We start from the raw sequence: 14,756 nt of genomic DNA, 5'->3' as shown, positions 1-14,756 counted from the left end.
CGCTTCCTGTGGTTTCCGGGTCTCCTCCCATAGGACAGGGCCCTAAAATGCTGTTTGTATTGTTTTAAAATCAGCGTTATGGGCTGTTGTTTTCACTGTAAAATGTCAACTTATGTTTGCAACTGATAAAAATGAAAGGAAAACAGCTTCTCTAAAGTACAAAATATCACTCCTTAAGATCATAATCAATCATTTAGTTGTCAGTGATAATGCGCTCATGCTTTAGGTCCCTGAAGCATTCCTGAAGTTTAGCAAACAAAGGACTAAACTAAATGGTTTAATTTACAAGCAGCAAGCCAACTGCATGTAAAGAAGCTAACTGTCTCTGATCTCCACAGTTCTTGTAACTAATTTCTGAAAACTGAGGAAAAAAAATCCAGATTTCCAATACAGCACTTGCCATATGTACATAACACACAAACAAAAAAAAAAACAATCCATCCCTAATAAGACAAGGGTGTACCACTAAACACAGTCAAAAAGATAAAACACAAATAATCTGAGGAAACCAATTCTTACACTGAACTGAACACGGTCTCTATTAAAAGTCCATATCAGCTAATGGTCACAAGGTCTCTGCTTGTAGATGTAATTCCACAAATACCTTGATGATTGACAGACAGGTCCAGGGGAGAGGCTAGGGATATTTTGGATTAGTCAGGCTGCTTGATAAATTCTTGTCATAAACCAGACCAGAGGGTTAAACCCAAAATAACTCGGCGTAAGAGGTCACATTCTCCCATAGCTATAGGCTTCAGGAATCATGAAAGGAGAGGAAGTGATAGGACAAAGCTATCAAATATTTAAGAAGATAAAGCTTTTCAGCGACCAAATATCTCTGCCAACAAAGCAATAAAAACCCTATACATTTATTACCCAAGAATCTTGGTGTCATCAAAACATGAAATTTAAACATAATTATGATAAAGCAAATTAAATGTACAAGCGAGGATGCTGAAATATTTGCATTGGAGAAGGAATGAATGACTGTAAAAGGTTTAACTCAAAACAAACTGAAACACAAACACAGTATCTGCACAGGATGAACCTCAGCAACACAGAAATAAACAACACAAAGAAATAGATTGATAAATACTGCCAACGAGGACAATCGCTCAATCCTCCTCCATCGCATGTTACGATCCGCATCGACCAGTGAGGATATAAGGATATTCAGCATGCTGTTTGTCAGGCAGATCTCAAAATCCTGAAAACCTCAGAACATCTCTTTCATGTCTTCAAAAACCCAAGTAAATGACTGAAATGTACGCCCAAGCTGGAGAGGACTGCTATAGCTCGAACTGGTTCTGATGGAGTAGAGATAGAGAATTACTGACAGACAAACACGACTGAAGGCAGCTTTGTCGCGCATGGTTACCCTAAACAGCTCTCGACACGGAGCAACCTGAGGCTTCGCATCAGCTGAAGAGCTCAGGTGTGCTCATGGAAGAGCAAGCACTTGGAAAACACTCCCATGGCCTTGGAAATCACACACGCATACAGTACACATACACACACACACACACACACACACACAAAGCTCAGTAGGCTTGCCTGCCTGTAGTTAGAGTCTAATGGACAGTGAAAAGTGCAGATCACATGCTCTGCATCACCAATGCTCCTCTGAATGTTATATTTTATAAATGTAGGAGGAATTAAAACATAAATAAAAAGCACATATGTTAAGTACACTTAGCCTGCAAAATTCGCATTGCAAAAATGTTAACAATTTTAAAGGAACAAATGCTAATGCAAAACATTTTATAGCTGAAAAATATTTAACAGGTCAATAAATATCAAACTGTGAAAACTTATATTTAAAATATAAGTTATAAAATATAAAAATAATATATAAATATAAAAATACACACACACACATATATATATATATATATATATATATATATATATATATATATATATATATATATATATATATATACATACACGGTTTCACAGTATATGCATGCATTGTCATATAATTTACAATTAATATAAGATCACACATGCAAAAGACAATACATGCAATTTTACAGTACAGTTCCATTGAATGTATTGTTTGGTTGATGTTGAATTATTTTAGTGTTTGTGTTACCCTCACAATGTTGGTTCATGGAATAAACACAAATCCACAAATCATTTATGCAAATGCCAAAGGCCTTATAAAATTTTGATTTACATCAATTGCATTGCTTCAGTATTATATACCAGCTGAAGAAGTCCAGTAGAATGAGGCACCATGGAGAAAGATAAACATAAAAAGAGCTCAGAGCTGCACCTCTGAGCAAAAACAACACAGGGATGTTTTAATCTGAAGCCAGGATCTGCCAACAGATGGATCTGATACAGTGTTCTCTTTTATCTCGTTCTTCTCTTGGCTACATTATATTGACTTCACAACTTTCTGTATTTTCTTTTCATCAGCAAAAGTTAAAGATGGTTCTGCTTTTTTGGAGAAAAGCATGAGTAAAAATGTGCAAAAGCTGTTACTGGGACATGTCTAAAGGTACTAATATCTACAATTTAGGTACTGATATGTACCTTTGAGGTACTTTTATCCAGCTATAGCGGTAAATAAGTTACAAAAGTGTAGCTTTCGAAAAAAGTACCATCACAGTGACAGCTTTTGTAGCTCTGAGAGTGCGGTTTAGAAGCACTATTGTTGTTTTTAATGTGGGAGGACTAGAGGAAAGAGAGAGCGTAGAGAACATAGTGAACCTCAGAGACCTGAGGGAGGAACAGAGTAGAGGAGAAAATGATCCAGTTTCACTGTCTGTCTTCATCTGTGCTGAATTAAAAACCAATTGACCTTATCTAGTTTCTAGAGGCTTTATTTACTCTAGAACGTCTTTGCCTTAAAGTGTCTCTGGAGGTCAAGCAATGGACTTAACTAAGACTCCCAAATGCAAACCACTAATTTCAAAACTGAGATTATTTAGTCAGTAAGGCATGTATGATTAATTTTATATTTTGACCCCATGCAAACCATACAATTACATGGCATTTCCTTTCAGAAGAGACGCTTGTGGAACGTTACTTTCAAAGCATCACAATTAGATTTTAGTTCACCGAGCCCCAAGTGACCTGTCTGTTTAAACCTGATGGAGGTCCCAAACATAGCTACTCCACACAGAAAATACCAACACACAGATCAGCCATAAATCATACACTGGCAGGAAACAAAACTGAGCTTTAGTTCATGGTGTGGGTCACAGTGGGAATGCAGCAGGAGATTGTTTATTTTGAGATTGAATGACCCTCGATGAATGGAGCAGTGGGACACTGAAATAGTGATTTACTGAAAATTAAATGTGAAACCAGGTGAATTAAAAGTGCACTGCAATTACACTGGGAGCCCTTTTTAGTCAAGGTTTAGCTAACTTTCCCTAACATTCCCAAACTTCACAGTATAATTTTACTTGCATGTTCGAGCAAGATTACAAGGTTACGTTCTACATTAAAAGACTATATCAAATACAGCAACATGTTGTTAATTTAAAATAAAAATTCCCCCTGTGTCAAAATTAAGTGTGCATACAGGGAAAAGCCTTTGAAAATGTAATTACTTCATAAGAGAATAGATTCTTTTAATAAACAGAACAACAATAGTGGCTACTTTGTGACCTTCAAAATGGCAGCTTAATTGTTTGGTTCTAAATTTAGAAAATATCTGCTTTTTTCATGCCCTCAAGTGCTGTGGTTACAGGCCAGGCTGTGTCAACCCAGAGAGACTAGCTGTCCTCCATTCAACCCACTGGGTCATGGCCAATTGTGCATGTTTAGAGCTATTAGCCACAGCCAGATCAACACACCTACTGGTCTTATCAGTTATCAAAAAGCCTACTTTTGAAGTAGCAAACTTCATGTGACTAGGCCCAGACCATAAAAGGCTGATGCTGCTCCTTTTTTGCCATTTAAAGAGACAGTTGAACTCTTTATTAAAAAAATGTAATTAAATTAAATTAAAACAAAAGAAAAAATATATATATATATATATATATATATATATATATATATATATATAATAAACTGTTTCTCTGTGTAATAAACTCTAAAATGTCAGATTGAGATTTCAGAAATGGACATGTGATTTGTTTAGAGTCCATTGTTTTATGAACAAAGAATGGTGGCCAAGATGGCAAACAATGCTCCTTTAATCACACAAAGACATTTATTCAGAGTACCATGACAATCATAAATACATAACAAACAAACAGTCCTTATTCTCAAACTCCAACAAACATTTATAGTAAAGCATTAACAACAGCTTAGTTTTATTTTCGTCCAAAACATTTTTTTTCTGCATTTACACGTGTAAATATAGACCATGCATTCCAAAACCTTTCCCGTGCTTTGATGAGGGGAGACAGAGCTCAGCGCACCCTGTGCTTCAATAATTCACATCACACACTTGGTTAGATCAGCCTATTTATAAAATCAAAAACTGCTCTTTTCTTATTCTTTTAATAATTCCACAAAGCATATCTGATTGCTAAAAAGGCAGGCAACATCAAAGTTGACATTTTGTTCTTAGTAGGCCAGACGGTCGCTGTAATTCTTGAAATAGTGCATTGACATGATGAAGTAGATTGCAGTAATTAACTTTTGATGAGGGATGAGTGTTTTGCTGTAGTGAACATACAAACTGCATAATGCATGTTTCCTTTATATAGTGCCTATTTCTATTGTCACTCATTTTCAGGCAAATCGCAAATGTGATGTGTACCGCAGAGGGATTCTAGAGAGGAAGCCAAGAACATGTACAAGTAAACAGGCCAGCAAACACATGCATAATGCATGAAGCACACACTTTGCTAAATGAATTGTAACTGTGACGCCAATCGCATATGTCTGTAGCCCCATCCATTTCCTTCCTCAGCATAAAGGCAGACATAAGACACTAATCTCCAAATGGCAGGACCAAATATAGCCAAATGTGCAACACCCAAGGATAAACCTCCTATACAACACATTACTTCTATTTCACTCGCAGTGATGAAGCAAACGTGCGTTTCTGTTTCTCACGGGTAGAAATCTGTGTCTTAATAACCAAGAGTGTTTGTCAGGGAGATATATGTAGCTGTTTGTCAATGTCCCAGGAGAAGAATATTCTTACAAACAGCCTCACAGGGATGCGACTATACAGTACCTGTTCACACAATGCATTTTTGCATATCACTGTGCGATTGTTTTTCTATTGAAACACATTTAATTTGATAGCATAACGACTTGAAAGTGTTTGTGTCCAAACTAAAGTATACTTTGTTTACAAATTATGGCATGAAAAAGTGTGACGCTTGGCACTGCATCTTAAAATAAATAACTTTTGCATAAAACGATGAAGAAGAAGAAGAGGAGGACGAGGCAAAAAGGCAGCAAATACGAGTCAAATACGTCCATCTTGCACATTTATATCGAAAAACTATTCAAAAGCAGTGTTGTGGAATGTAAAACACATTCTGAGAACTGAGAGGCTTCCCTGATGGCCTCTAAGGTAATATGACATAGGAATTATAGCTAGATTCAGCATGACATATAGAGAGGAGATTGAGTAACTTTTAGAGCTGCGCCTCAGCGAGATGAGACCCATGGCTCACTTTAACAGGTTTATGTATTGAAGTGAGAGGCTTTTCTATGAGATCAGCAGTTAAGATGTCAGATGTGTGGAGTCCTGCTTCTATAGGGAGCCATAAGAGGATTGCTGCAGAATGAAACCGGGCTACATGTGATAAGTTGTCTTTTTATGTACATAAAGCCCTAAAGGGTCATTTAAGCAGCACAATGGAGAGCATGTACATCAGTCAACAATACTAATCCGCGGCTGCTGGTATAAATTGCTCTAGAATGAAGGTCTGAATGAGGTTTGAATTAGATTTTTACATTAACATTAACTCTTGCACATATGTAATGCTGCAAGCTAATGAATCAGATAACACAGATTGCGTCTTTGTATTTCACTGCACTGGTTTTTAATCGTTTTTGTAAACAGATCTCTTTTAAGAAAAAAAAACTAAACAAAAACCGGCCTATGCTGGTTAGGTATGCTTTGAAGAATACGCAGCACAGCTGGTTTAAACTGGTTTAAGGTGGTCTTTAGTTGGTCATGAGCTGGTTTAAGCTGGTTATGAGCTGATGCTAAACTGGTTCTAAGCGAGATCCAACCAGTTTAAACCAGCTAAGGACCAACTAAGGACCAGCTTAAATCAGCTCAATCCAGATGATATGCTTCAAAACATACCTAACCACAATTCTGCAGTATTTTACAGCGATGTAACCAAGTGCTAGATGCTAATACTAGTACTAATTTTAAATGAGTGTTTTGGCACGTGTAACAAACTGAAGAAAGCCATGCAGTTTCAGCTTTCCAGAAAACGCTTTCTGTTGTTCTGTTTTACCAGCAGATGTCAACAGTGTGCAAAATTATTACAAATTTGAACTATTTTGCAAAGCAACTGGTTTTAAAGTTTTGAAATCACAATCACTACCAGATTTTTTTGACATTTGAACCACAAAAGCAGTACATGTTCAACATTTAAAATCAAAATCAAATATTCTTTTTAATCAAATATTCTTTTTAATTTAATGCTTGCTTTGCTACCATATATAGATAGCTTTATATAGATAGTATGAATAGCATTTAGACATACTACATTTGTCACTGTAAACCATGGATTTGCAATTTAGAATGCCATCTGTGTACTTTTTTTGTATACTGTGAACTCATACTCTTTTACATGCTGTTTTTAACTAAGTGGTTTCTATGCATATTCAGATTTTCAGCTCGTGTCACAAAATCTTGGAATCTTTGCCATTCTGGGGTGCTGCCCACTAGCTATTCAAGAAGTAACACACAATTAGTGTTCTGTAACTATTGTTATCAGTAAGCAGAACGTGCAGGTCAAGGCTGCTCTTGTACACAATATGTTCCACATGCTCACCTCCACACCATACCCTGGTTACACTGTAACTTCATTAGCCTGTAGCTGCTGCAAGACACATTTTACACAGTCCACAGCTCTTGTAAATCTCTAGTCTTCACCGGTATTCAATTATAACTTGTTAAGGGTCAAATGTCACTCTCACAGGCGCTACTCGCATGAATGCAAACAGTTGTAACTGGTTTGGTGAGTCCCGCCTTAAGCTTTTAGCATCTGTGACATATTTTATCCTAGTATATTAGAAGAATGTTGACAAATGGTTCAGGATACCAACTGTACTGAAGACATTTGCAACAAATGCTACTGTGATGGCTTACCTATTATGACAACCACGGGTCAATCCGTGTATTTTACATCACCGTTCATGTTGTTTGGGATCAGGCTTTAAGCTTGTCTATGAAGAATATCTTATTGTGATGTTATTGCAGTGTTTGCACATAAATGAAATCTGCAAGATAAGCATAGTTTGCAGTTGAATTTAAAAAGTAAAGTTCAACTGAGGGACAGTTGAAGATTTGATATTTTCATGCATATGTGACAATATCTTGTTCGCAGCTGTTCTCTATGTATCTAGGCATTTTCATTTTCTCTCCTCAGGATTTCCCAGAAAAGATCCACAATGTCCAGACGCGAGGGAGGAAAATGAGATTTACATGGTCAAGGTCATCTGTGACGTAAACAATGACACATGACTGCAGATGCCCCTCAGCCTACATCACAGAATCATGATGCAGTCGGCATGAGAGCTGAGGCTAACTCACTGCCATCCACAGTTCATATTCGATAAAGGTTCTCTGACGCATGCAAGTACAAGCAAAATTTATTTTTGAGGTGAATACAGCAGAAAACATTTTATGGTTTCTGCACAGAATAAAGTAGTTCACTTGCAAATAGTCATTACTTTTGATTATTTATTATATTTACAGTATCAATTTTGAATAACTGCTATTCCGAGCATGCAAGGCATGAGATGCCTTTTTATTGTTATGGTTAGTCGTACACATTTCTACTCACAATGACCTATTCATGTTTAATTATTAGCATTGTAAATGTTTCAGGGTGGATTTCTTATTTTGTTATCAGCTCTTTACAGAAAAACCTATCACACATAACTCTACAGAACAGTATACAGTGCCTGTTTATATGTATGTATGTTTTTTTGTAAGTGCAATTGCATCAGAAGTTATACTGAAGCAAACCTTTTCAGTGCATGAATAATATTCAGCATTCATGTTTGTACTAGGGAATTCATAAACTCATCAGACAAATAATTAAACACAAACTTCCAGTCTGAAGAGCTCGATGTGTTCAAGAGATCGTAAAGTCGGTCTGGCTGAGCCCGGTTCTGTCAGGAAGAGAGGTCGTTCGGGCATTAAGCATGCCAAAGGCAGAGAGTAAACACAGACCTGGCATCATGACAGAGAGAGCTCTGCACACATTCAACTGTTAAAAGTCTCAAGCAAATGTAAGCAAACAGGACCAGAGCACCGTTCCTCTCTGGAGCACGAGTAATACTGTTTCCTGCTTTAAAATTAATATGATCGACTAATGCGCTCATAACAGGATTAATATATTTAATAATAGATAGAAAAAAGATTTGCTCTAACGTCAAGCCGTTCATCATACTATTGCAACTGGATTCAAATGAAGCCTGTGGGAAAAGCTGTCAGGGTGAAGGAGAAATGACAGAGCTCTTCAGTCAGAAACGTCTACTCAGCACAGTTGCATGTGCCTGACAAATGTACGTGCAACATACCGTACATGCTTACTCTTCAGTGTCACATAATCCTTTAGAAAATGTAATATGCCGATTTGCTATTAAAAGAATTGATTAAAAATTCTCTCTGAACCCAAATACTCAAATGTTAGTGCAAGTATACTTATCACCATGGAGTGAAACAGTGATAAGCAGAAGAGTTAAGGAGGAGGTTAAATTTGGGTTAAGCACGTCAAGTAAAATATAGGATGAGGAGAAGTAATGGGAAGACAAGCAGTGAAAGAAAGAGAAACAAGGGTAAGATGGGCTCGTTAAGAGTTCGAAAACGCCAAGAGCATTTTGTGGTTTAAAGACTCCTCATCCATTTCGCACTGACATCCCAGAGCTACTTCGGTTCGACACTCACGCAGAGCTCTACAAAGAATTACCCAAATCGAGAAGAACGAGAGTGAGAGGTCTTATAAATTTTCCTCTTTGCAGGTGAACTGCTCCTTAAAGAGGTCACTGTAAGAGTGATTGTGGGCAGATGAGAGCAATGGGCCTGCCTGTGTGGGCTGAATTGAGTTATGCTCCAATCAGAGCGGCCTGTGAGGCAGGAGGGTGAGCGCTAAATCTGATTTCGTGCTGTGGGGATAGGACTAGGTAATGTGATTCATGGTAAACGGGGGTAATAATGCGCTGATAATGTCACCGGAGTCAGCCATGATTAAAACCCTACTTTGATCAGGCCTGAAGGTACTATCTCAGCAGTTCTGCTGGAAATCGCTCCATGTCAAAGCTAAGATGAAATCAGTCACAAAGGGAGCATTTAAAGAAACAGCCATATGATTGACAGCTCTTTTACGAGATAAAGGCTCCATACTGATGGAACAGAATGACCTCCATTGGCAAGATTAATTGAAATTAAATTGAAATTGCGATAGGCTGTGAATTAATTAAATAACTACATCCCGCATGTGCTTTATCCTTTAAAGCAAACACTTCATGGTTCATGACATACTGATTATAGAGTGTCTAAGTGATAATGGTTCATAGTAAATTCTGCACCTCAAACAAATTACTGATTATGAGTTTGGCTAGCTCAAAATTATCATTCATTTAAAGCCACAATGAAACATGAAGTGACATTTTTGTGACATATATCATACTGTAAGGAAAACAAAAAAAAAAGCAGGTTGGTGACTTGGTTCTATTCTGTTTGGTGTTGATTGGATGGAGATATGCATGTGAGGAGATTTCACCAGGATGAAGTCATTTTGCTTGGAGATCAATTATGATATTTTGATCAACAATCTGTAAAAATAGAATACAATGTTTAAATATGAAGGTATTTTCTACAGGCATTTTTATTTAGAATTTACCACTGAATTTCATGTTTCAGATTTAAAGAAAATGAATAGATACAGTATTGTTCTTTTTTTACAGTAAAGGTAAAAAAAGATAAAGAAAGATAAGCTTGTAAAACATTATTATTATCCAGAAAAAAACATTATTACTACTAAATGCAGAATTTATTTTGCGTTATTTTGCAGGGCAAGTGAATACTTGATGGATGGATGGATGGATGGATAGATCTTCACATAGACTTATGCTAATAAATGGAGACTGAAAGAATAACAGGAAGTTCCTCAGAAAGCAGCCTGCTTCTCCATCACAGGAAATATGGTGGCTGGCGCCAGAGCATGCTGGGACATGTTAGTGTGCAAGCCAGGCCACTCTTAGTAATCTGCCCTCGGTAGTGGTGCCAGGATCAAGCTTCATCAGCTTTAGCGTTCAGTGGGAGACCACAAGTCCCACCAGTCAATTCTTAACACTAATGCTTTACACAACAGGTACTAATGCCAAGTGATTACCCTGTGCTGTTTTAGCACATTCACTGCTTGTAGACCACAGCAGCAGTTGATCCACGTCTCTCTGAAAGGGGTCAGTCTGATGAGCTCAGCAGAACAGGGATCCCCCAGCTGAAAGCCAGTCTAAACCAGACACAGGGAGACGGGGAGGGAGCGATGCTGTCTGATGACTGAAATGTAGAGCTCACTGCTCATTGCTTTTTCAAATACAGAGAACCGAGAAACAATGGTTGTGTGTGTGTGTGTGTGTGTGTGTATGTGCTTGTTTTTGCTATATTGTCGGAAACAAACGTCCCCACTAGGATAGTAAAACCCAAAAAAATATTTTGACACTGTGGGAACCAACCAACATTTTTTTGACAATAATAAATGATATATGAAAAATTATGATCCAAATCTATAACAATGCAAGCAGTTTTTTTTTTTGTAAAAGAGTAAGTTGAGGATTAGGGTTGGGTGAGAGGATAGAAAATATTGTTTGGTCAGTAAAAAAGGTAAGAGAGATCTATGGAAATTCCATACAATTCACAATTCAGAAATTTTACACTATACTGGTCAAAAGTTATAGTCAACATTTAAAAATGTTTTTTGAAGTAACAGTTTCCCATTTTATGAATTTATTATTTATTATTTATTCCTCTGATTTTCAGCAGTGTGATACATTTGATTTTTCATGATTAATCAACAGAAAGTTCAAAGGAACCGTATTTTTATTTGAAATTAAAACTCTTACCAGCCCTAAACATTTGAATGGTAGCGTATGTTATCATAAAGTAGTTTATTTAGCATTTATATCTATTTATATTTATATATACAATTGCAAAAATTTGTAACATCATAATAGATAACAATCTAGAAATAGACATAATTGGAGAACAGACAGTTGTTGTGTCCATCTGAGTTACCATTTTCTTGTTTTTCTTTCTTTTTGGTCTCTGTCAGTCTTTCTGTCTCTGTCAAAAACGCACACACACACACACACACACACACACACACACATCTGCTCTCTCACACACTCATACTTAGAGGAAGGTCAGCAGCTGAGGCTTGAGGGAAAGTCAGCTGCTTGTGTGGGAGTTTCACTTTTTTGGCAATTTTTCTGAAAGTGTGACATTGAGTCATTACAGTCCCTAGAGTATAACTACTGACACAGCCTTACAGCCCATGTCCACCGGTGCGGAAAAATCCCACTCAATAGTGCCTAGAACTCTAGAAGCCTGTGTCTGTGTCTGTAAAATGTACAGTGCAAATGTAAAGCATATTTTTTGTAATTGCTGAAAATATAATTTTTTGAATATATATTTTTTTTGAGTACCAACATATTAGAATGATTTCTGAAAGATCATTTGACACTGAAGACCGGATTACTGGCTATTAAAAATTCAGCTTCGCCATCATCTCATAACTCAAAATTTAAATTTGCTATTTAATGCTAAATGCTATTTTACATTGTAACAGCACTTTTCAATATCATTGTATTTTTTATCAAGCAAATGCAGTCCTTTGAGCAGAAGAGCATGTGTACTCACATCGTGCTTACTTTGTTAAATGTGAGAGTTCAAGAAAAGTCTTACTGGACGCTGGTGTGTGGAGCAGTACTGTCAGATGGTGGAGCGCTTATGCGCTGCTGAGCAATTACATGATGAATTGGGAGGGAGCAGAATGTGACTGAAAGAGCTACACCACTGCTATTAAGAGAGAGAGAGAATCATAATTCTGCCTTCTAGTTTCATTTCATGATGGAAACACACTCAAGTATCCTGTAGCCATTCACTGACATCAGCGATGTCTTAAGTAATACATCCTTTCAGCATGCCTTTTGTCTTAGTCTCTAAACCCTTCCATTATTTATTAGTCACAAGCATGGAGATACCGCCAAGTGCAAAGTATATGCCCTTCGAAGTTAAAATGTATTAGTCAAATGCTCAATAAATCAGCAGCAATACTCACTGAAAATAAAACGCAGCATTATATGAGCCCTTAATTTAGATATACATTTTAAATATATTTAGATATAGTTTAGAATTATGTACATGACCATGTGTACTAGAATTGCAATACTATAAGACAATTAAAAGTATTCAGTTGTAGTTGTGTAAATAATAATAACAATAAGCAGCTTGTACATTATTACCATCTACTAAAAATAAACAATTTGCACTCAAATTGTCCAACATTATAATTTGAGATTGCCGAACCGTTTTGCATAACTGGACCTGTATTTATTATAGCAGCATGGAGAAATGCTCAGATTACTTAAAACGGATATTCAACAAATCTCTCTTTACTCTTTGATCATTCTCTACAGCACAGATTCAAATGCTAAATTAACCACATCATAAAGAGTGACTAATCCTTTCTTAATTCCAAGCATCTTTGGAAATGTATAACATGTTTCTAAAGGAGATTTATATGAATAGAAAGCATTCCCATCTGCTGAAAAAGATTTTATGCATGCCAAAGAAAGGGAAAATCCATTCACGATAGGGAATGGGGTGAAGTGCGGCATAGCATGTGAATTAATTACACACTGATAATGTTATTCCACTCGTTTGGGAGGCAGTTTTTATGATACAAAGCAAAGAACTGTTCTAAAAGTCATAAATCGTTTATGTTTTAAAGATGCGGGTCATCATGAGAATAAGTTCCTAAGGAACTTAATTAATGTTTCAGGCAAAACAAAAAAAAAACTGCCTTCTGTTTACTATTTTATAAAAGTCTTCCTTCCACATACATCAATAAAATACGTAGAGAAATAAATAATGCATGTCTAGTGACTGATAAGTTAAATAAAAGGTGTATAAACATCAGTGAGTCTTTTCTCTTCCGGCTATAGATTGACATGTTATTCTGCCCAGCGACTATAAAGATAGATTGACCCCTGAAGCCTGATGGGTAATGAAGACAGATTCTGCATACAGAGAGTGTGTGTGAGTCAGTTGCGTCACAGCATCGCAAATGCGCCCTGACATCCACCAAGGCTGTGCCATAATTCAGATGACACCACGGGTGATTGGCGCGCTGGTATCGATTTAAAAACCGTCCGCTCTAAAATTAGAGTCTCCTCACATCTGTGACAGGGACACAGGCGCAAACAGCAGGGCATTCTGGACCCCGGACTCCGCTCCGACTGTGGCCTAGTTGAGTGGAAGGAGGACCGGCCACCATAACCGAAACATTCCAAAGCACATTCCTCACAAAGCCTCACCCTTAATTTCATTAGACTGTGTGGAATGTCTAAGCACACGGGAGGTCTTCATTCTACCCCCACGGAAAGAAAGAGAGAGGGAAGCGGAAATGAAAAACACAAGAGGTCTTGCATGGCCAAGGCACCTGTAGAAATGCACAAGGTAAAAACACAACCTATGCTCTCACTCGTTCACAAAAAAACTCTGTATAAGACACAATGTTATACACGGTATACACACAGAAGTAAACAAATATTCTGTTATCGAGTACCTAAATGTCATGGCAAATCTCTTTCAAAATATGTTCATTAATAAGCAGGACGAAATTATTCAAATGTATTGAAACGTGCTTTATTATCTCAAGTCGCAGATGCAACGCAAGGTGATAAAACCAACGGATGACTTTGCATCTTGCATATTACAGATATTCTGAAAACATAGAGCCTGAGTCAAAATAAATCTAACTTCTTAAAAAAAGCATATCAACAAACCTCCTTTTTTTTTCCCCAGCATCTTGGGTTTTTCAATATAAAAATTGCATTCCTGCATGAATGGACCATAAAGCATTTTGCAAAATCCTGTCAGGCGGGGAAAGGCAGTTTAGATACTGCTCAATACCGATTTGCTCTGTATAACTGAAGACTAACTCTGAAACCTAAAAAAGTTATATTTTTGACACAATATCTATGAAAACACACATAAGCAATTTCACAGATATACACGCATGCGCAGTTATCCCACACAGCAGAGCTGGACATTTGTGAATGGAATATATATATTATGGGTTAATCTATACTGAGGCAACACATGAAAAGATAGCACAGGAACACCTGGCTGTCCACGTACACATGCTTCTCAGCATGCATACACACATACATGTGTGAGCGGGATTAAAGGTTCACTGAAGTGCTCTGGTGTGTTTGGACGGGCCGGTGGGTTCTCAGATGATCAATGGCATTGTGGATTCACAAGCAGCTGGTCAGAGAGGATGAGCTTTAATCACCAACATTAATTAGCCTCTCCTTTCATCTTGGCCTGCTGGGCACTAGAACAACACTTTATC

At 37.2% G+C, this 14,756-nt stretch overlaps 1 protein-coding gene across 7 annotated transcripts in view; it reads right to left on the bottom strand.

The window, feature by feature from the left end:
- Positions 1–14,756, bottom strand: part of tjp1a (tight junction protein 1a) — an 88,678-nt gene that overhangs the window by 49,937 nt on the left and 23,985 nt on the right. The window lies entirely within an intron of this gene.

Source organism: Puntigrus tetrazona, chromosome 7 (genome assembly GCF_018831695.1).
Source record: "Puntigrus tetrazona isolate hp1 chromosome 7, ASM1883169v1, whole genome shotgun sequence".
NCBI classification, from domain to species: Eukaryota; Metazoa; Chordata; class Actinopteri; order Cypriniformes; family Cyprinidae; genus Puntigrus; species Puntigrus tetrazona.
Note: the sequence above shows the minus strand (reverse complement) of the source record. Positions and strands in the feature narration are given on the sequence as shown.